The sequence below is a fragment of the Coturnix japonica genome, chromosome 4 (genome assembly GCF_001577835.2).
Source record: "Coturnix japonica isolate 7356 chromosome 4, Coturnix japonica 2.1, whole genome shotgun sequence".
Lineage (NCBI taxonomy): Eukaryota > Metazoa > Chordata > Aves > Galliformes > Phasianidae > Coturnix > Coturnix japonica.
The window spans coordinates 60,291,863-60,312,280 of NC_029519.1; the positions used below are offsets into that span (position 1 = coordinate 60,291,863).

At 38.9% G+C, this 20,418-nt stretch overlaps 2 protein-coding genes across 15 annotated transcripts in view; one reads left to right on the forward strand and one right to left on the reverse strand.

The window, feature by feature from the left end:
- The window catches only part of GABRA4 (gamma-aminobutyric acid type A receptor subunit alpha4), a 134,621-nt gene that overhangs the window by 6,225 nt on the left and 107,978 nt on the right, over positions 1 to 20,418 (forward strand). The window lies entirely within an intron of this gene.
- Positions 1 to 20,418, reverse strand: part of GABRB1 (gamma-aminobutyric acid type A receptor subunit beta1) — a 76,166-nt gene that overhangs the window by 4,774 nt on the left and 50,974 nt on the right. Inside the window, exon 1 of one of the 13 annotated variants that reach the window (XR_004306896.1) lies at positions 399 to 7,001. The exons of the other annotated variants lie outside the window; for them this stretch is intronic. The gene's annotated coding sequence lies outside the window, so the exon portion shown is untranslated. Of the gene's footprint in view, positions 1 to 398; positions 7,002 to 20,418 lie in introns of those variants that run through there. 13 annotated transcript variants of the gene reach the window in all.

The window sequence follows — 20,418 nt, forward strand, 5'->3', positions numbered from 1 at the left end:
ACATTGTCCCAGGGAATGAGGATGAATAACTAACTTATAACTGAAAGCATAGAATTGAAAGGGGAAAGTGTGGCCTTGTAGTAAAATGATATTTGGTAAGGTGAAAGTGAAATGTTTGTGTCAATACAACTTTTGCTGTTAAAGAAATGCTCTGGATTAAAGCATTTCTGCCTCATTGCATTATCCATAGTGGATGTATTTTTGTTGTTTTTAGTTGGATGAAATTATTTTTTAGTCTGCTTTAATCACATTTTGTTAATGCATCTAGATAATAGCTCTAGATGCAAATGTGATTAGTTGAATTTACAGAGTGGTGGGTCAAAAAAGAGGTGGGACAAAATGGTTACCTGGCATCATGATTTGAAAAGTGTATTGCAGTGATTTACAAAATAACTTACCAAGAGCAACTCTGGATGCAGAGGGGCATCATAATTGATCCAAAATGATACCTGTGTCAGAACTGTGGTCAACGTGGAAGGCATATGTGTTTGCAGAATGAAGTAATCAATATTTCTCTTAAGCTGGAAGCTAAGTGATAACTGAGGATATGCTCCTGAAAGAATGAAGCCACACAATGACTGATGCCTAAGAAAAGTTAGACAACGCTATTTCTGGGCTAGAGAAGCTTTTTAAACTAGCTGATGCTTACCTGTTGTAAGCTCTGCTCTCTTTGATATTATCTTGTAATCAATGATAGAAAATTGTGGGAGTGCAATGTTACTAACTCCAGTTACTGCAGACTCTCCTCTGTTCCAGTAAGATTCAATATCATCAGTGGTTTATCCATCTAAAACAGGGGCATAATTTGGCTACTGATTTTTTTTTTAATTATTATTTTTTTCAGGTTAATTACTTAGCTTAAATAGTGGAAGGAGCATGATAAGGAGTTCAGTCTCGTGTATGAAATTTCTGCTCTGCAGAAGCCACTTTGCTTTCTTTGTGTTCAGGCTTAAGGAGCTGGACTTATTCAGTCTGGAGAAGAGGGAGGGAAAAACCTCATTACAGGCTTCCAGTATTTAAAAGAAGATTATAAACTTGAGGGCAATCAACTATTTACATGAACAGAAAGTGATAGGATGAAAACCTGTCCTATACCCTGACTCTGCCTGAGCTATAGGTACCCCTTTGGTATTCATACATCATTTTATATTTTAATGAGACCATGCCGTTGCTGATCTGCAGTTAACATGGAGTATTTCCAATCTATTTCAAAAAGAAAGACATCTAAAAAGAGAGAAAAGCATCTAATTTTAGATTTTTCCTTCAGGTGTGAATTACATCCAGGCTTAAATCATGTAGCACAGATTAAATAGAAGGAGTTTGAACTTAAAGTTTTAGGAAATGTGATAGTGGCACAAACCGTAGCACCAGAAGCCTCTGCAGAGTTAGGAACTCGACCATATATGTGTACTGGTGATGTCATTTCTAGCTAGAGAAATCAGACTGGAGATGATGTCGTTCAGCGCGGTGCGTTCCTCCAGAGCGTGGTCGACGAGGGTCCCCACCGACCACTAGGGGGGGTCCGCTCCCCGCGGAGCTCTGCCTCCGGCCCGGTGTCCTCAGATCCCCGCCGTCCTCCCACCTTGATACCTCTTTAATCACAGATAATGGTTGGTTTGGTTGTTTTCCCCTCTTTTTTTTTTTTTTTTTTTTTTTCCCTATTATTAAAAAACCTTCCATGAAAATTATTTAAGCCGATGTTTGCTTGCTGCATTCTTCAAAACCACTGAAATGCCACTTGGGTTTGGTTTAAATAAGATCCGGGGAAAGAGGGTAGGAACCTTTCAGCACCTAAAGGAGGGGGACTATAAGAAAGAAGGGAACAGACTCTTTAGTGGGATATGTTGTGACAGGACAAGTAGAAGTGTTTTCAAACTAAAGGAAATGAGATTTTTGCTGGATATAAGGAAGAAGTTTTTTTTACAGTAAGGAAGAAGTTTTTTTTTTACAGTAAGGGTGGTGAGGCACTGGAACAGGTTGTCCAGAGGAGTAGTGGATGCTCTATGCTGGAGTAGTTCAAGGTGAGGCTGAATGGAGCTCTGAGCAACCTGATGTAGCTGTAGGTGTCCCTGTTCACTACAGGGGAAGTTGGACTGGGTGGCCTTTAAGCATCTCTTTCAACTCAAAAGATTTTATGATTCTATGAAAATATGTTCTATTGCTCAACTTGATATTAAATTTCTGCTTCCTAGAAAATAATGTCTAGGAATGGCAATGCAGTCTTTGATGTGTAAGTGCTTAATTTTGTTTGCTTCTCGACCAGCAGCTGAGAGCTTGAGTGAAAACACTTATGCAGAAGTACCACAAGTCTAGAAAGTAACTGGCTTCAAGCGTAGCAATAAGTAGGTTATATATAAATCTTGCTGATTGCAGAAAAGAAGTTTTAGAAATGTTGCTGACATTGTGATATAGCAGAGGTTAACGGTGTATTACTTGTTAATGTCACCAGGCTGTTCTATTTTCCACTCCAGCTCTTACCTCTCAAATACCTCTGGGATAAATAAAGATTTATATTACATTAACTTCACAAATAAAATCATGCTTGTACTCATATTACCAAATTCCCCAGCGCTGTACAAATGGAGACGCTTTTTCTGTTTGATTCTCCAAGGAATGTGGCTCTGAAACACCAAGCAACAGAATCTCTCTTCCTTAGGGAACTGCTTCTAATAGCTCATTTCTAAAGAATATTCCAGGCTGTGTGCCCTAGGCCTTCAGTCTTGTGTAAGGATATGAGGCTTCAACCCACCCTTCAACCACTGCCTGATCATCTCTTTCCTAACAACTCAGTCGTGGTTGCCGAGTGCATTTTTACAGTATAATTATTCTTGTTTCATATTATTAGTTTTCCTGTGACTATATTTAAGAAGATAATGCATCTTTTTTTTCTGCACACTGCTAAGGTGATCCAAACAATGGCAAACTGATCATTTCAACCTAAACCCAGTGTGGAATGGCAGCGCCATATATCTGAAGATCATCTTTGGAAAGCAATATTACCAGTTAATGTCTGGGTGGTAGAATTGCTTGGAATGGCTTCCTGTTGCTGTATTAGGGCAGTTGTTTATAACTGATCTTTTATTTTCCTGGTGAGTTTCACTGAGGAATACAGGCTGGCCTGAGGGAAAGCAGCCTTCTACTTTCTGTAGGCAGATGGCAGATTGTAACCAGGGACATGAGTCAGAATATAGCCTAACGAGTACTGACCCAAATGAATAGTTGCTGCAGTACTACAGACTGTCTGTTATTTAAGAGGGTTTCTCAAGTAAAAATAAATTCAACATATGGGAGAATCTCTTCCATCCCAGTTGGAGACATTGCTTCCCATCCAGTAGAAGCATAAAATAAATGTTTTTACTGCATAAAGTCACTCTTGCAGCATCCTAATCTAGTTCAGGAAGTGAATTATAGCCTCACCTCTCTTTGCAAACACCTTTAATACTGATTCACTGCTACTTGCTGTCTTTTTTTTTTTTTTTTGTCCCTTTAATGTTTTACATCTCATTTGCCATTGAGACTTGATTCAAGGTTGGAAATCCTTTTGGAGAAGAATTGTTTGGTTTTGCTTAATATCTCTTTAATGGGTAACACAGCAGGACTCCTCTGTGTTACTGCAGTCTTAATAGATGGAAACATTTCAGAGCCTCTTCAAGGCTTCTGGAAGAGTCATTCAAGTTGTCAGACTTGTGTTAAAAATCTCATTCTCGTTAGCTATAAACAATCAAACCCAGAAATTACTAGGAAAGACATGGGGAGCAAATGCCAAATTTTTTGTTTACATATTCCTATGATTTCTAATGCACTTTGTGTTATATCTTGACTATTAAATGCTGTTTTCTTTCTTGGTGTATGAAATTGGATGCAAGGAAAGGCCACTAGGATGACTGAGGACAGTTTCATGGAAGGGAGGACTGATTCAGTCTTGATTCTTCAGCCTGGGGCACATATGAGTGGACTGAGGGAATTTTGTGATGGTAGCTCATGGGTCTGTAAGTTAGCAAGGTTGAACAGGAAATTATTATTTGCAATCTCTTATGCCTCTGGAACAAGAGGATAACAAATGGATTTGCCTAAAGGCTGGTTTGGAAAAATAAGGGAAAAGCAATGTGCAGACGCTCTGCAAAACTCATTGCATGAGGTGATGTGCTGTTGAAAGTTTGTTTGTTCAGAAGTGATCATATATTCATAAAAATCGGCCTAGGTTTTGAAATACAGCGCTAATATTTCTGACTTGAAATTACAGATTGGAGAAATTTCTGTTCTGACTTCATAGATGTGTTATTGGCCACTGCCAGAGACAAGGTGATTCCTGGCAAGACAGACTTTAAATAAATAAATCATCTGTGATATGTTCCACCACTTCCATATTGGACTGTCTGGTGTCTCACCTTTATAACTCATCTTTTTAATTCATCAACAGAGTGTTGACTTTTAGCCTAACATTGAGAGCCTCTAACTCTACAAATCTTCATATAATTGCATATAATTATATTGTGAATGGGAAATCTTGTTCCTGTCCATGTATTTTGTGTAGTAATAAGTAACCTGTCCACAGTAACGCAATGACCAAAATGACACCAAAAAGCTGGTTTTCTATATGTGAGTAATTTAGCAAGCAGAATCAGTGATGTAACTCGAAGCATTTTGATGACTTACTGTCCCAAAACTAGCAACAATTATATTGCTTTTTAAACTACTTAAACTAAGCAAATGTGCAATATGTGCCCCAGACTAATTCACCACTGGACAGTTTCTACTTGTGCAGACTGGATAATTGTGTAATTGTATGTGTAACACATACATATACCCACTTGCTAGTTGCCAATCAGCCCTGATAAGCACAGCCTTCAGACATTAATTTCTATGTGCTTCTAACTATCTTCTCAGCTTCAGCAGCAGTGCACCTGAGAACTCAAGGGTCTGCTCAGTTTTCAAGAGTGAACAGCTTCCCCAGGCACTTCTTTTGCTATCTGAAGGGGTTTGTCACACCTTCACACTAACCAGGTGAAGGTAGCATGCTTTCAGTGGAGCATGTTTTGTGTAGAGTTTTTGTCTTTCCACCCCTTCCTTTGCTGCTCTTCCTTTCTCATTTGGAATCCCCTACACAGTGTATGGCATGTCCTTCTGAACCATAATATGGGATGTGTTTTTCTGACATGTTACTTTACAAAGTTAAAAAGAGAACAGTATTTATAAGCACATTATGTAAACATTAGCAACACAGGTCCTGCTGCTTAGTGTTCAGTTAATTTAGTTCAGTCAATATTGCATGGTACATAGTTTTGCATCCTCACATGGTAAACACATCTTGCCCTTGAGCACTTATTTCATTTGGCTAATTAAGATCTACTTCTTAGTACTCCTGTTTTGTTGCCAGGCTGATTCTCCCAAATTTAGGTACAGCTGTTGTGCTTCATGAAGAAGCCATTTGAAGTCCAGGTCCATCTGTTTTGCTCTCTGTTGTGTCAGGCCACAACCTGCTCTTGCTGAAGGCAGAGGGGCCTCTCGCTCTATTTGAACTGCAACACTGCATGTTTTCACTTATGACAGTGTGGCTCGTGCAAGGACACCTTACATTCTTGTGCAATACTTTTGTCCCCTTTAAGGAAATGTATATCCAGATCTGTTCTTGGCAAATAGATTTATAGCTGTAATGGAGGGATGTGGGAGGGGGGCCTGAATTCTGGTCTTGGTTCTAAAGAAAGGACTCATTAGTTATGAAGCATGTATGACATTGTCTTCTCGTCATGTCAAACACCTTGACATGTATGGCAGTTCACAACAAAGCTAAGGAGTGCAAATTATGGGCATTTTGGGAGCTGCCTGCATTGCAGAGACTAAATTTGTGCTAGCAACAATAGGGAGAAAAAATCAAATAGCAAAACTGTAGTACAAAATTAGCAAGATTCTGTTATTGCTAAGAAAATGTTTTAAAATATACAGTATTTTTATTTCCTTACAAATAAAGGAGCAGACTCTCCTACATGGTGATGTGAAAACCTTCTTATTATATGCAGCTGTGTGAGGAGGCAGGTGTGTGGCTCATTGGAAGGTTAATGTGGGGTGATGATTAGGGGTGGGTGCTCCAGAGAGAGAGAAGGCCCAAGATCTTGGAATCAACAGAGTCTGAACAATTTTCTGTGTGTCTGATCTTGCTGATACAAATTGCAGCCCAAGTAAGCGTGTGAAATATTCAAATTGAGGGTTCTGTTGCTTTGACCTTAAATGTGAATTCAAGTAAGGCTGTCGTGTTCTGTCTGGTTTCGATGAGAAATGATAATGTGTTAAACAGCCACGTGTTTTTCCAGGAAGAGCTCCCTGTAGGCAATTTAGAGTTCACAGGCACTTACGGAATATCAATGAATGAGAATGGAAAGAGATTTCTGAGGAGACTGCCCGTGTATTCTGAGTTAAATGTTAGTCTTTGGTGGTATTAACCAAAATTGTTAGGTGGGAATGGGTATACTGGCCAAAAATTCAGCAATGTTTAGGCACTGCTTCATTTCCTCAAATCTATATTTAGAGTAATTGTGCAGCCTTTCAGTTTTCCCAGCAATAAACAGACCAGATCCTGGCATCCATTGTCTGGTATGAAACTAATCATTGCCTTAACTCCATTTCCAGCTGCAGGCTAATGAGTAATACAGTGCAAAACACACTTGCACTCCAGTGTTAAAAGATACTGTTAAAACTTAAGGAGAGAAATGTGCATCCGTCTAAGGAGGTGATCCTTGCGTGACCAGGCAGATGGGACTTAGTGGTTAGGAAAGTCTAGTGCTGCTGCTTCAAGGGCTGCTGATTGCCAGAAAAGATAAATTCATTCATACTAATATTATTTTTCAGCAAACTCCTCAAACAAAACTGAAATTCTCAGTATGTTCTTCTTGAAATTTCCTATGCACTTTGGTTTGCTTATTATGGCCTCAAGTTGCGCCAGGGCAAGTTTAGGTTGGATATTAGGAAACCCTTCTTTACAGAAAGGTTAGTTAAGTACTGGAATAGGCTTCCCAGGGAGGTGGTTGAATTGGCATCCCTGGGTGTATTTAAGAGCCATTTGGATGTGGTGCTCGGGTATATGACTTAGCAGAGGGTTGTTAGAGTTAGGGTACTATGGTTAGGCTGCACTTGGACTTGATGATCTTCGAGGTCTTTTCCAGTCTGGGTAATTCTATGATTCTGTAAGGAACAGTGCTTCTTTTTCCAATCTGTTTTTGCACATGGCTTTTGTTTTTTCATTGCTTTGCTTTACATTTGTGCAGAAGACGAATCTATATCAGATAAAGCTGATAGAAGTGGTCAAAGAAAAATAACAGAAGAAGCTTCAAGAATTCTATGTGGTGGACTTAAGCTCCCAATTCTACAGATTGGATTCTTGGCACCTGGAGGACTTCAGTATTTGGCTTGCTCAGTAATAAATGTATTCACGCTCATGCTGTGCCAGGTTGGGTAAGAAATCTTCCTGCATATAGACTTGAGGCAATGTATTTTTCTTACTTGTATTGCTGTGATGTCAAGGAGCCATAGGTACAGATAAAGACATAGAGTGAACTGGCACTGAACAGAAAATTTCTCAAGATTTATTGCATCTGTGAAGTTGGATACATTTGGAGCAAGAATTTATTCTCATGGATTGAAATGAATCCCAGGGTACCAAAATCTTTCATTTTGTCCTGGCTTCTGTTTTCTACAGCAATTCATACCTTGGCAGAAGGCAAGTAAACACATAAACTGTACTTTGGGTTGTAACTTTCTAGGACAATCGTGTTAACTCAAAGCACAACATACCCGGTCTACAAAAAACATGACTTGACTGGGTTTGGAAGTTTTATTTGCTGCTGCTCTGACTAGAGATATAATGACTCATGTACAAGCACAGATGCTTCCTGAGAAATCATCCCATCCTCTAAATGAGCCCCTATTTTTGAGATAATCTCAAAAAAGATGTCTGTTAGATTGATACCTCCCTCTCTCCATAGTACATCAAATTCAAACATAATTTGAGGATGGCTGTGTGTTTTAGAGCAGCTAAAGGGTTTGATCAGAAGCAGAAGAGTTCTCTTTTCTACACTGTCATAAATAGAGAGCAGTCAAAGAGGATAAAACCTTTTTCTCTAGGGCTGGCAGTGCTTATGTAATGTGACACATACAGGAGCAGGGGATAGTGGGTTGATTGCTGTTATGAGGGAGTAAGGGAATCTGACACAAGTGAATGAGAGAAGCTCTTCATTTATGGATGAGGCAGAATCTGAGAACTCTGAGGGATGGGAACTGCCCTCATTCAAAAAATCAGAAAGATCAGATCTCTTGAAAAAAGAGTAGAGCTGAGTTTCCTTCCAGTTTTTTTTTTACCTTTTGTATCTGCAGGCATGTAAAGGAAAAGCTGTCTGGGAAAGATTGGATTTAAGACAGGTTTTATCTTTAATAAAACAGCACCTTTTTCTGAGATGTTGGTTCTTATGTCCTTGGTAGTTCAAATGCAATCATGCTGTGTATCAATGCAGTCTTTCTCAAACAGGGAGCTGTGATAAATCTGTTCAGATCTCATCCTGTCACAGAATCACAGAATTGTAGGGGTTGGAAGGGACCCCTAGAGGTCATCGAGTCCAACCCCCCTGCCAAAGCAGGTTCCCTACACCAGGTCACACAGGTAGGCGTCCAGGTGGGTCTTAAATATCTCCAGAGAAGGAGACTCCACCACCTCCCTGGGCAGCCTGTTCCAATGCTCTGTCACCCTCACTGTAAAGAAGTCAAACTGCTCTGTGCCAACACAGGCAATAATGAGTGTTTAGATATGAACACAGTTGTTGTTCCTTTTGACAACAAAGCATCCAGAGGTTCAAGTGGGATATTTTATTGATTGACTGCAGTATCGCTGTGGGCTTGTTGCTCTTCCATTTAAGCATTATGCGTATTTAATGTTATGTCTGTTTCACTATGAAGCAGAGACAGCTGTGAAAACAATGGAGTCAAGGTGGAATTGCCATTTTTTGTACTGTTGCTGACCAAATAAATCTCGCTTGAGATCTCCCACACATGCAATGTAGTTTGTAGGAGAGTGCTACCGATCAGGCTAACACACGGCTCAGTGTTGCGATGCTGATTCCTGAATCATGCTGCAGCATTCCAGTTGTCATAGCGACACAGAATTTTTTTTAAGGCTAAAGGGACCATTCTGCTAATCTTCACAGACCTCTTGTGAAGCACGATGGCAACTTGGCAAAGCTATTTACTCATTGGCAAACTGGAGCACAGCCTGGCCTTCCCCCTCCTGTGAGTGTGAAACATGTTTCACTTGAGTCTGGTGGAGAGAGACCCCTACAGGGATTTGGTTTATTGTCAAAGTGATGCTGTCTGTGCATTTTTTTTTATTTTTTTTTTTTTCTGCTGAGTGAAAGCCAGGTGCAAGTTTAGGCCAAAAGATCATGCCATGACTGTGATACTGGCAACTCAAAGGGACAAAGAGCATTAATAACAATGTCCCATCAAACAAACTCCCAGGTGGCACAGCAAGGTCAGCTCTTGTGTTGGTAAGAAGGGATGCTGGAATGTTGCAGCTGCCTGCCACTATAGGCCACAGCCATGCTACAGTATCTTGTGCTCCACTGTAACCCTCACCAGAGCCTGCTGGCATTGCAGAACTGACAGGTAGGGGTTTTAACATCCCAAATTGCCAAGCTGACATCCATCAGAGATCAGGTGAGGGCACTAAGAAAACTGGGTAACCTCTAATCAGATATTAAGCCTCCTATTTTGCAGGGTCTGCTGATCCATGACAATTGGGTTGATACAGATCCCGGCTCTGCTGACAAAGCAATTCCTGTCACAAAATCTCTTGCTTTTACAAAGGCAAGTTTCCGGTGACCATCACACTATCAGACACTGAAACTGATTTAAAGCCCTCATATGGTCTCCCATCTGCCTCCACAGAAGTGGAGTAAAGTACAGTGATTGAGCAAAGAAGTGACTATTTGTGTGAAGGAATATGTGCAGCTAAAATACTCTCCTCCTCCTGGATGTATGCACCTCTCTGTGTGGGAATAGCTTCTATCAGCCTATGAGATAGCTTCAGGAAAGCCAAATATTTATTACTATTTATTTGTTTTAGGTTAAAATATTCTACAGACTCGATATAAGCATGTATTACCATGGCTCTTGCTGATCCACCAGAGAGATTGGATAGTCGGGTAGTGTTCTGGTTCTTTGTGCTCTTTTCCCATTCCTGTGTAGTACAGTTGTTTTGCTGCTACTGGCAGTGCTTTATGTTAGTCACCAGTGAGTATTACTAAGGCCAAGTCCTAATGCTCTAGATTTTGAAGGAATTGTCTCTGGTTAATTCCAACAGATGAAATATGATTACTCTCTGCCTTTCTATTTATAAATAGAGTTGTTGTAAATGCACTGGGCTTTCAGAGAGCCAAATGAGTCTCTAAATTTCTTGGTTTCCATGGCAGGAAGCACTTGGGGAGAGGGAGGAGACTGATTTAGGTGCCTTTTCCTGCTACACTGTTGAAATGGAAGAGATATGGGGAGAGGGCAGTGTAGCAGCTCCACTTTCCTTGTGCATGTGTATAGGAAATTGGTAATCACAGCCTGAACCTCTGATTAATCAGCTGAGGCAAGAGTTGGTCAGCTGTGGGAGCACAGGTGAGGGTAATTCCAGGTGCTCCTGGAAGGGGTGGAGCTTGACTCCACCTTCTCTAGACCTCATTTAAGGGCTGACCGCCACTAAAGCAGCATCTCTTGGTGATTGCTCCTTGGTGGAGATTGCCTCAGCATTTCCCAGCAGACTGAAGGCTTCCATATGGGTGAGTTTTTCCTGTAAATAACCTTTTGGATATTTACTACCATCTTTATGTTATTGTCACTGTACAGCATGAGTCTAGGAGAGCAAGCACCAATCCTGGTCTGCTCAAAAAGCTTAGCATTTGGGTTTTTTTTTGTTTTAGGCTCATCTAAAAGCAGATGAGGAATGCATTATCCTTCTTGGCCACCATCTTGTGTCCTGGAATTTTTCTTCCAGGTTTTCGCTTGCTGTTTCTTTACACTCATGATAGGAGTGGAGATCAGTTCTATAACTACTCTATAACTGTTTAAGTGTAGTATTAGATATTTTATCAGCTCATTCTTTAGGTGTTATATTCTGCCTTTGTCTGGTTTAAATTCGTGATTGTCGTGCATTTTCCACAGGCGCTGAACTTTCCCTGCAAGTACTTCACTTCAGAACTCACGATGTCTCTCCTGATCAGATCTAATTTAAAGGGCGGAGTTGAAGAAAGGGTGTTCACTTAGAACAAACATTTGAGGCAACTAATTAAAAAGAGATTCTCATTTAGGGGATGTTGCAGTGTTATAATTGACAGAAATAAACTCTTAACAGTTTTCACCAGGTAAAGATCAAACCTATTTATTCTATATCACATTACATGCTGTTGTCTACTGGGTTTAGGGCTATCAGTGTTGCATAGATTTACACATCTATGCAGGTCTTTTTTCGCTATCTGTTTAATTCAATTGATTGTTCTCTTTCTGCATGCATCTACCTTGCACAATTAGTAGTAGCAGTAAGGATAAAAATACTGTTAAAAAGTAAGGATTTTAAAATGTCAGTATTACTGTTGTTAAATACCTGCTGGAACCAACAAGGCTGTAGGTAGCAGCAGAAGAAAGTCAATGGCAACACAGAGCACATATTTTCAAAGTAGTGACTGTTGTTCAGTGATGGTTTCCATGAACCATTCTGTTCTGGAACCTGGTGCCATGTGAGTTAACATATAAATGGTATAAATGCAGTACAAAAATTAGCCCCCCACCCCAGTTTTCCTGTACTTTGGAGATAATCAGACAGTACACATGGTGTGTGGTGTGTCTAGTAGTCAGGGATGCTGCTCAGTGCTGGGCAGTTCCAGGGTACCTTACTGATTACAGTACCACTTTCCATGGTCCTTTTATTTAAAGGATGATTTTATTTAATTTCAGTCTCTCTCAAGATGAAGTTGGCTAAGACTTTCTTGCAGAAAACATTTTATAACCAAGAAAATGTTAACAAATTGGTTTTCATTCTAGCCCTGTAATAACTTGTATAATAAAAAGAAATATGAAAGGCTGATGTGCAATGGAAGATCTAAGGTGAGAAGCTGAGGGAGGGAACCTCATAAACTGGCTCTGGAAAAAAAAAAACATCACATGTCTGGTCTGTGTGGCACCAACAGAGAGGCTGTGGTTGTGACCTGCTAATTCACCACCACTTTACCCTCTGGTAGCTTTCAAGGAGATTAAAGTGGACTACTAAATGCTCAGTACTCAGTATGATTGGTTCACTTCTGCTCAGAAGGCTAAAAATGGGGCACTCTAGTCTTAGAACTGTGTTCAGTATATTTTTCCAGGTACATCACCAATAATTTCAAGAGTTTTAGAGATACATGGGAGAAAAGCTGGGGTATGCTGTTTGATCAATACGTATCAATTATAAGTGTACAGAATGGTGTGGTTAGTAAAGGATAATCGGAAACAAATGGAAAATGCTCACCTGTGTAGGCTCACAGGAAAATCTCCAAGAGGAGCAATCTCCAGAAAGAGATCCTTCCCCAGTGGCAGTCAGTCCTTAAATGGGGTCTAGGAGAGGTGTAGCCAGGCTCTACCTCTTTCAGTCATGTAGGTGAATTGCCTTCACCTGTGCTCCCACAGCTGACTTGTTGCTCACCTCAGGTGGTCAATCAGAGGTCCAGGCTTTGATTCAATATTCATACACTAAAATACGTTTCTTTTTTTTTTTGTTTTTTTTTTCTTTCTTTGTGAATTGTCAAAGATTGCAGTTGTGCCAGTGTTCCTGGCACAACCAATACCTCTAGGATTTCAGAAACAGTTAAGTCTGTTCTTGCCTTTGGGAAGTCATTCAGTTGTTAGTAGAACTTATCTAAATACTCCTTAGAAATAACACAGTACAGATTTTGTCCAGCTGGCAAATTGTGAAACAAAATTTTGTTGATTTCTTTGATTCAGCTCAACAGATATTAGTATCTGTTGATATTACTATCAACATACGTATCCTAGAAGACAGGAATTATTTATGCTGACTGAAGGTCTGAAAAGCAATTTCCTTTTGGAGATGTGTGACTGGCCACATGAGTGATATGGTATTCTCATATCCCTGTTAGTGTCAGCATTTTAATTGTTTGATCTGATGCTAGTCTTGATTTTGATGAAGTCTCAGTGGTAGTATCAAGTCAATTTTCACTGAACATTCTTTCCTACAAAACTTCATTACAATGAAAGCTTATGAATAGAAAGACATGAGCCAGGCATTTCCTGTTATTTGGTCTGCTGGCTGATAAATGCTCATGCATTTTCATCAGATTAGACATGACAGGACTGGAGACTTCAGATCAGCTACATCCTGGTAAATAATTTCAGGTATGAATTTGGTGCGCAAGAGACTTCAGTGTGAATTTTCTGTTTTTGATTGTTATTGTACTGCACATATCAGTTTTATTTTGAAAATCAACACAACTTATTCTCCAAATGCATTTGTTGCATTCTCTGTTATGTTTAAGCTGGAAAATAAGCCAAGCAGCAGCAAGCAACATCAACATTTTTTGCTTGCCAAAATGGCAGTGAACTGCTAAGCCCAAGGGCAACCATGCAGATTATCAAGTGGCTCTGTACTGCTGGATTATGAAGTCCAGACAGGGTTCTGCTCCAACAGAAAACAACTGTTGAGAACAATAGGTGGCACTGGAAAGGGAAGTTAAGATTTGACTACAGTTTCTGCTTCCCAAGAAAGAGAAGAAAATGGCTGTATTAATGTTCATGTACAGGCGTGTGGGTTTGCGGTGCCTCAGTAACTATCTCTGAGCAATGTAGGTATAGACAGTGCTATCTTAAAACAGATGTTCGTGGAAGATTAATGCATGTTTGGCTTATTCAATCCAAGCATATCAAATTGGACCATTTTGTTGCTGTATCTATAGTGGAGGGTTAACTATGGCATACAGCCAGCATGTCCTTCCAGTGACTTCCTTGCTTGTGTTGAATGGTGATCTGTGATGTAACTGCGATGAGTCCTGACAGTAGCTATTGATGCTCTTCATGGGAACCCTGTCAACAGAGACTCCCTGCTTCTCTTTCCAATATCTCTGTCTGCAGTGCCAAAATACTATTTTAAAGATAAAATGTCTTATTAATTTTCTAAAGAAATAAGTAGGTTCTGTTCAGACAGTGCTCTCTGTCTGATAAAAATAGTAAGAGAGGCAAATCAAGCAAATTCTCCCTAGTTCAGGATATCACTCAAGCCTGGCAGGTAACAGATTAAAAATAATTAATCTGTTCATTACTTAAAGTCACTTGCAGCGGTGCTTTCAAACTCAGAGAACTGAGTCTGCATCTGCAGTTTCAGGTTTGTCTTTTTTGTGATAAAAGGATTCTCTTGTGCTTATAAAACTTTTGAAGTTTGCATGGGCAAACTTGGGCTTGAAATCTAACTGGCCTCTCTCTCTCCTCTTGAAAAACTTCCTCCTGAGAAAGATTCCTCTTTTCTGGATGTGAATGTGGTTCTGTCTCATGGTAATTAGCACCACAGGAGCACATCTGGAGATTTTACATTTGATGTAATGGAAGTCAAGCACACTTACATGCTGCACTGGGATGATAATTTATGCTGTCACAGAACTGATGGAATAAAAAAGGGAGGAAAAAAATCCACGCATTTCTTTATTTTGACACGCTTCAAATTTCCTAATTCTTCACAATCTATCTGTCTACTTGTGTATAAGGGCTGTCTAGCAAGTGCTGTGACAGAGAAACCAGCCCATGAAATTACTGCATAATACTGTGTAAAGTATGATATTTCTGCTTTTCCACTGAGAGTGATTTTTTGTCTGAGTATTGCTCATTGAATTGATTTACATGTTTCTTAATGGCTTTTTCTGAAAACTTCAGGAGAGGTAGGACTTCATTTAGTGTAGCTTTGTAAAAATGTATCTTACTGAGAGACACTGCAATAATGATTTGTCAGAACACTACTTAATAATGCCAGTGATCATACATAACTATCATTAGTCACAGTTAAATGCTTCTTAATTAAGGTTTCATAGGGAAATGTTTTGTTCCCAATTAACAAATCAACCTTTAAGGTAATTTAGTTCACCTGGATGAGCCAGATTTACTTATATATGTACAGAAGTAGACAAAATGTTTTCTAGACCTCAGGGTTACAGTGGTCAGCTGTTTCTTAATGGCCAGTGTGTCTGTACTCCTGATTTCTGCAGTTTTGAATATTTTACACAAGCAGTAGCAATTTGTCATTCTTAATAATATCAAGAATTTTTTGTTGACACAAGGTAATTGCTCAGTAGTACGCAGTGGGGAGCAGCTTTCCCTCTCATGACTCTTCCACCCCTTAGCTCTCTGGTGCCATAGCAAGCATCTGTTTCTAGATTCAGAGGGCTTTAGCTGAAGTTTGCAGAGATGATAGCCACACAATGCTAGGTGGGAAGGTCAACAGGGGAATACTGCCAGGCAAGTAGGGGGAGGGTGATTATTAAGGTGTGTAAATCTGGAAGCTGGTGTCTTCCCACTGCTCCTATAGACCTTCAGCTTTGAACATGGTACAGTGTCCTGAGCACAGGGGATGATGAGCAGCACCCACTCAGGGGTTCATCGGAACCTGAACCTAGTGCTCAAGAGGATGGGAAAATGCAGATGGTAGTTACTGGAGGTTCATCCAAAATGAAAGTAGGCATCAATATATTAACTCTGGCATCTTTTTAAGATGGAGGTGCTTGATTTTTATAGGGAATCCTGGGTTTTCTTGTCAATAGCTACCTGTAATTGCAACATACCATACGTGTAGTTCATAAATCTACTTTTCAAGCATTTATTTTCCATTTTGGTAGGTCTCAGCTATGTAAAATTTTTGGGTAACTATAAAACCTGCTTTCAGATATAAACAGAACCCATATGCTATCATAGTAATTGCTGCCTTGATATAATTCCTTATTCTTTAAAGTAAAACATGCTTACTTGTTACTGGATGCATTCTCTCAGTCAAAATAACAGTTGTTGGCTTACATATGAACTAGGTGCGCAAAAACATAGATATGAAAATGCAAAATACAAAGTTCAATGGCAAAAAGGGGGATGGAATAGACTTTATATAGGATAAACAACAATTAATTCATATTCAAGGAGTTGAATCCTGAAAATCCTTGGGCACGAGTATTTGTGGTGATGGTAGAATGTTATGAGGCACCGTAAAAGTGAAAGGTTTTTTTTTTATCAACCATGCCTTGATTTAGGTACTGTCTCAATGTTGAAGCTAATATAATTTCTGTGTACATTGTTTTCTACTCTACTTCCTTTACATTCGTTTATTCTGAAGAAAAATGTTAAAATGGAATTAAATGAAGTAGGTAGGCAGTTATCTGGGCATATTTTGTTGCTTAGCTTCATTTGTGTCAATATTCATATACCGCGGAATAGAGTTAAGTATGAATTTCTAACAGGCAAGATAATATTTATGAAAAGCAAAAAATTGTTTTTTTTTCTTTTTTTTTTTTTTCCCCCCGAAATAGTTTATTGTATTTCAAATTATCTGATCCTCTCTTAGGTTTTTTTTCTTTTATTTTTATTTTTACTTTTGTGTGTGACTCTATGAATACCATATTCTTACTTATAGCCAGGTTATTTTTGACTAAAATAAAATTGTATGAAAGAAAAGCATTGCTGTCCTGTATTTGCAAAAAAGGCCTTCTTATGTAATACTGACAGAGGTTTCCCTGCAGGGCAGTAAGTCTTGTAGTAACAATTGCTAAAGCTTAATATTTTTGGATACATCAGCAGCGAGCAGTTAAAGTAAGTTCAGAATGAGGTCAGGAAGTAGAGTTATGTTTCAGTACATAGAACACTTCATCAAAATGCTGTCAAAAATCTATTCCTCAACTCTCAAAAGAAGAAAGAGAAGCAATATTTAAGACAGGAAGAACAACTAAATATGGAGATGATCAGAGCTAAACAATGCAAATTATGTTGTGAGATGTTTCTTCCCAGTTGGAGGAAAGGTATCAAATTTTAATGTTTGTTCTTTTTCTCTCAGTCAACAGAGAATAAATTATAAATATAGATGAGGATGTGAACTAGTCTGAACTCTTTTAAGGGGAAGGAAGAAGAAAGCAAACTGAAATTTTCTAATAATATGAGAAGTAGCCATGCTTCTCTTAACCACTGTGGAGCTGGGGGTTGTAGTACATGCTGGAAGTATATTGCTGTGTTAGTGTAACTTCAGCAATATCAGGTAAATTAATTCCATAGCAATTATTTTTATATTGGAATCCAGTCCTGTATCCCTGAAGTAATTGCCCTATATTTATTCTTCATATTAGAGGTCTAATGGGATGTCTTGCAGGCAGAGTTATTGAAGGGATAGAAGAAAGCATTGCACATTTAAATATGCAGTCTTTTTCTTCTCTGTCTGTGCTATGTACAATGCTGTTGTGCTTACTGTAAATTTCATAGTGAAGCCCAAGAGATTAGTGGCTAAGTGATTGTCCCATGGAGGAAATGTCAAGTCTGACCCTGAAAGCGTGCCCAGCTTCAAGCGCTATGAGGAACCTGCTTACAGGAGGTGTATCTGAGCATTAGCTATGGGTTGTTGTTACATGTTTTGTACAGTATAGTGTGTACTTGTACAAGCTATGTTCATCAATCTGTGTATTGCTTGTGTTATCAAATTCTATTAGAAAATAATTTGCGTTTGTTAGTAAGTTTAGGGTGAGACAGTTTCTTCAAAGATCTCATTAGAAGTTGAGAGGAAAAAGGGGTAATTGGCTCCTGAGCTAGATTTAGTAAGAGATTTAGGTACTTTGTTTTAGAGATGAGTTAATTAGCACTTTATTTTTTGAGATTGGGAAGTGATTATAATTTGGCTATTTTATTTTTTTTTTCTCACAAAAGCAGTAGGAAATATATCTGTGACTCTATGGTTCCGGGGAGACAAGCTGTTAACAGCCAGGTCAGTGCTGCAAACTATATAGTTTGAGATAACGCTCAAGTTTATAAGGAGAGCATTTGTATGGATTTAGGTTAGCAAGTGCAAAATACATTTCCTTTTAATCTTTGCTCACAGAAACAGTAGAGTCTCTTAAGAATGAAAGATAAAAAGCATCTTGAGAAAGAAGAACAGAGAAATATTCAGCTCAGAGGGCTAAAACTTTAAGCAGCTGAGACTAGGATACAGTGTGAGAAGGGTTCAAGAAGTTTTATCATATTGGTTACAATTTTACTTATGTTTGACAAAGATGGGACAAGAAAAGTGTTTACTCTCTGCCAGGTTTAAGCGATATCCTGAACTAGGGAGAATTTGCTTGATTTACCTCTCTTCTGTCTTTTGTTTTTCTTTTTTAAATTTAATTGAAAAAATTAAACTTTCAAAATAGTTTAAATCTCTCTTAGAAATGCTATGGTGTGCCTTTCCAGAGAAGGTGTAATATTGTATATCTGCATGCGTACGTATGTGTATGTGTGGGTAAATAAACATGCTGTTTTTTTTGTTTTAAGCAGGAGGATATTTACTGCAGGTAAATAGAAATTAGATCAAAGCTTTCTCCCAAGAATTCATTAGAATTTTGCTGTATTTGCTTTAGGCAGAGCTGTCCAGCCAACCATTGATACTACAGTGATCAGTTAACCCACAGTGCACTCAGCTTCCGTCCTTTACTGAAATGATTTGTTTTCAGTGCAGTAACCACATTTGTCTCTAGGAGTCATCTCTTCACTGCTTGTGGATAGTGGTGACATGGAATGACTGGTGGCAGGGACAGACTGTATGCTCTGGACAAGGCTCCCACTGCCTTGTGATGCTGTTGCCTACTCCTTTTCTGTGAACACATTTCTTTCCTTCCAGTCTGCCCACATTTAGCTTCAAAATGCAAGGGAATCAGCAGTAAGGTAACCTCAAGTATCAGTGTAAGAAGCAACTGGGGAGGTCAATACCTTGAGCTAGTATAGCTGCAATCAGAAAAGGCTAAATGATCAAATTCTGGAATATCTTTCAAGGGCTGAAATATCGGTTTTTAAGAAGTAAATAACTGAATTGGTAAAACAAAATACTACTGAAAAGAATCCAAAGAATTAACTATTGCAATGCAGTAATGGTCCTGAAAGACTCATTCTGAGCATGTTGCCCATCCCTGTGTACCTAGTAGCATTCCTAAGAGTGAATACACCTGGCAAATGCAGAGGAGGAATGTTTGGTTATCTCTGAGGCATAAATAAGTGTCTGTTTCCAGGCAAAAGTTAGGCATGAAAAATTAATCTACAACGTGCCAAATCAATCAACAAATTGGCTTGAACTGTAAATGCTAAAAACCGAATAATAAAACATTGAAGTCCCTATGATTCTTTTCATGTATGCTTGATTCCACAGAATCTATCCAGCTGCCTGCTTAGGCTGCTATAGTGCCCATTGCTTATCTTGCTGCTTTTCCCTTCTTTTCAGTCAGAAAATTCATTATGGCTATGCCATTTCAAGAAACAAATCTTTGCTGAATAGTCTGTTAGAGACTGCTAGAACACGGCTCCAAAGAACAGCTGCGTAGTGCTATCACAAAGCAAGGATAAGGTGAGGTGATTACCCAGAATGAGGCCAAATAGGCTTGCTGACCCTTTGCTGAAAAGAGTCTGAAGCCCCAGGGTAGAGGCTAGGTAAGAGGCAGTGAGGGAGATCTCTACCGTGGAGAAATAGGGGAAGAGAAATAATCTGAAAGAAAGAATTTTGCTTTGACTGGATTTAGAAGCTTCTAAAATCATAAAAAAAAAAAAAACAAAAACAAAAAACCAACAAAAAAACCCCAAACCTTAAACCAAATACACACTATGAATAGGTAATGTAAGATCTTTTTCTCTTCAGCAGAGTATATCAGAAATAACTCTGCTTACAGTGAAGGTGAATGACATGCTTGTAAAGACCTAGAAATATAAAAAATCATTAAAATGCTATAATATATCTTTTCAAATATTAGCAAATAGACCACTTTGATGCTTCAATCCACATTTCAGCGCAGAGAGAAATTTTACAGCCCAGCCACAAACTTAAGAAAATAAATTTCATAATATAAATCCTAAGAGAACTATAGCCATACCAGGGCAAACAAGATACTTCAATAAAAATTGCCTGAGAGTTGGAGCTGAAATTTACTGCAAGAAGTAGGTCAGTTTGACAGAGCAAGTACATTGCAGGACAAAAAGAGTGATGGATGAGAAGTGCTTAGCATTAGAGAAAGTCCAAGAGGAAAGCAGAGTTAGATAACTAGTTTTCAATATAGTTTTAATAAAATGAGTGGTTCTAAACCTCTGCAGAATAATTTTGAATGTAGTGTCCTCTGACTATTAAGCAGCTAGTGTGAGTAGCAAATTGCATATGGGTTG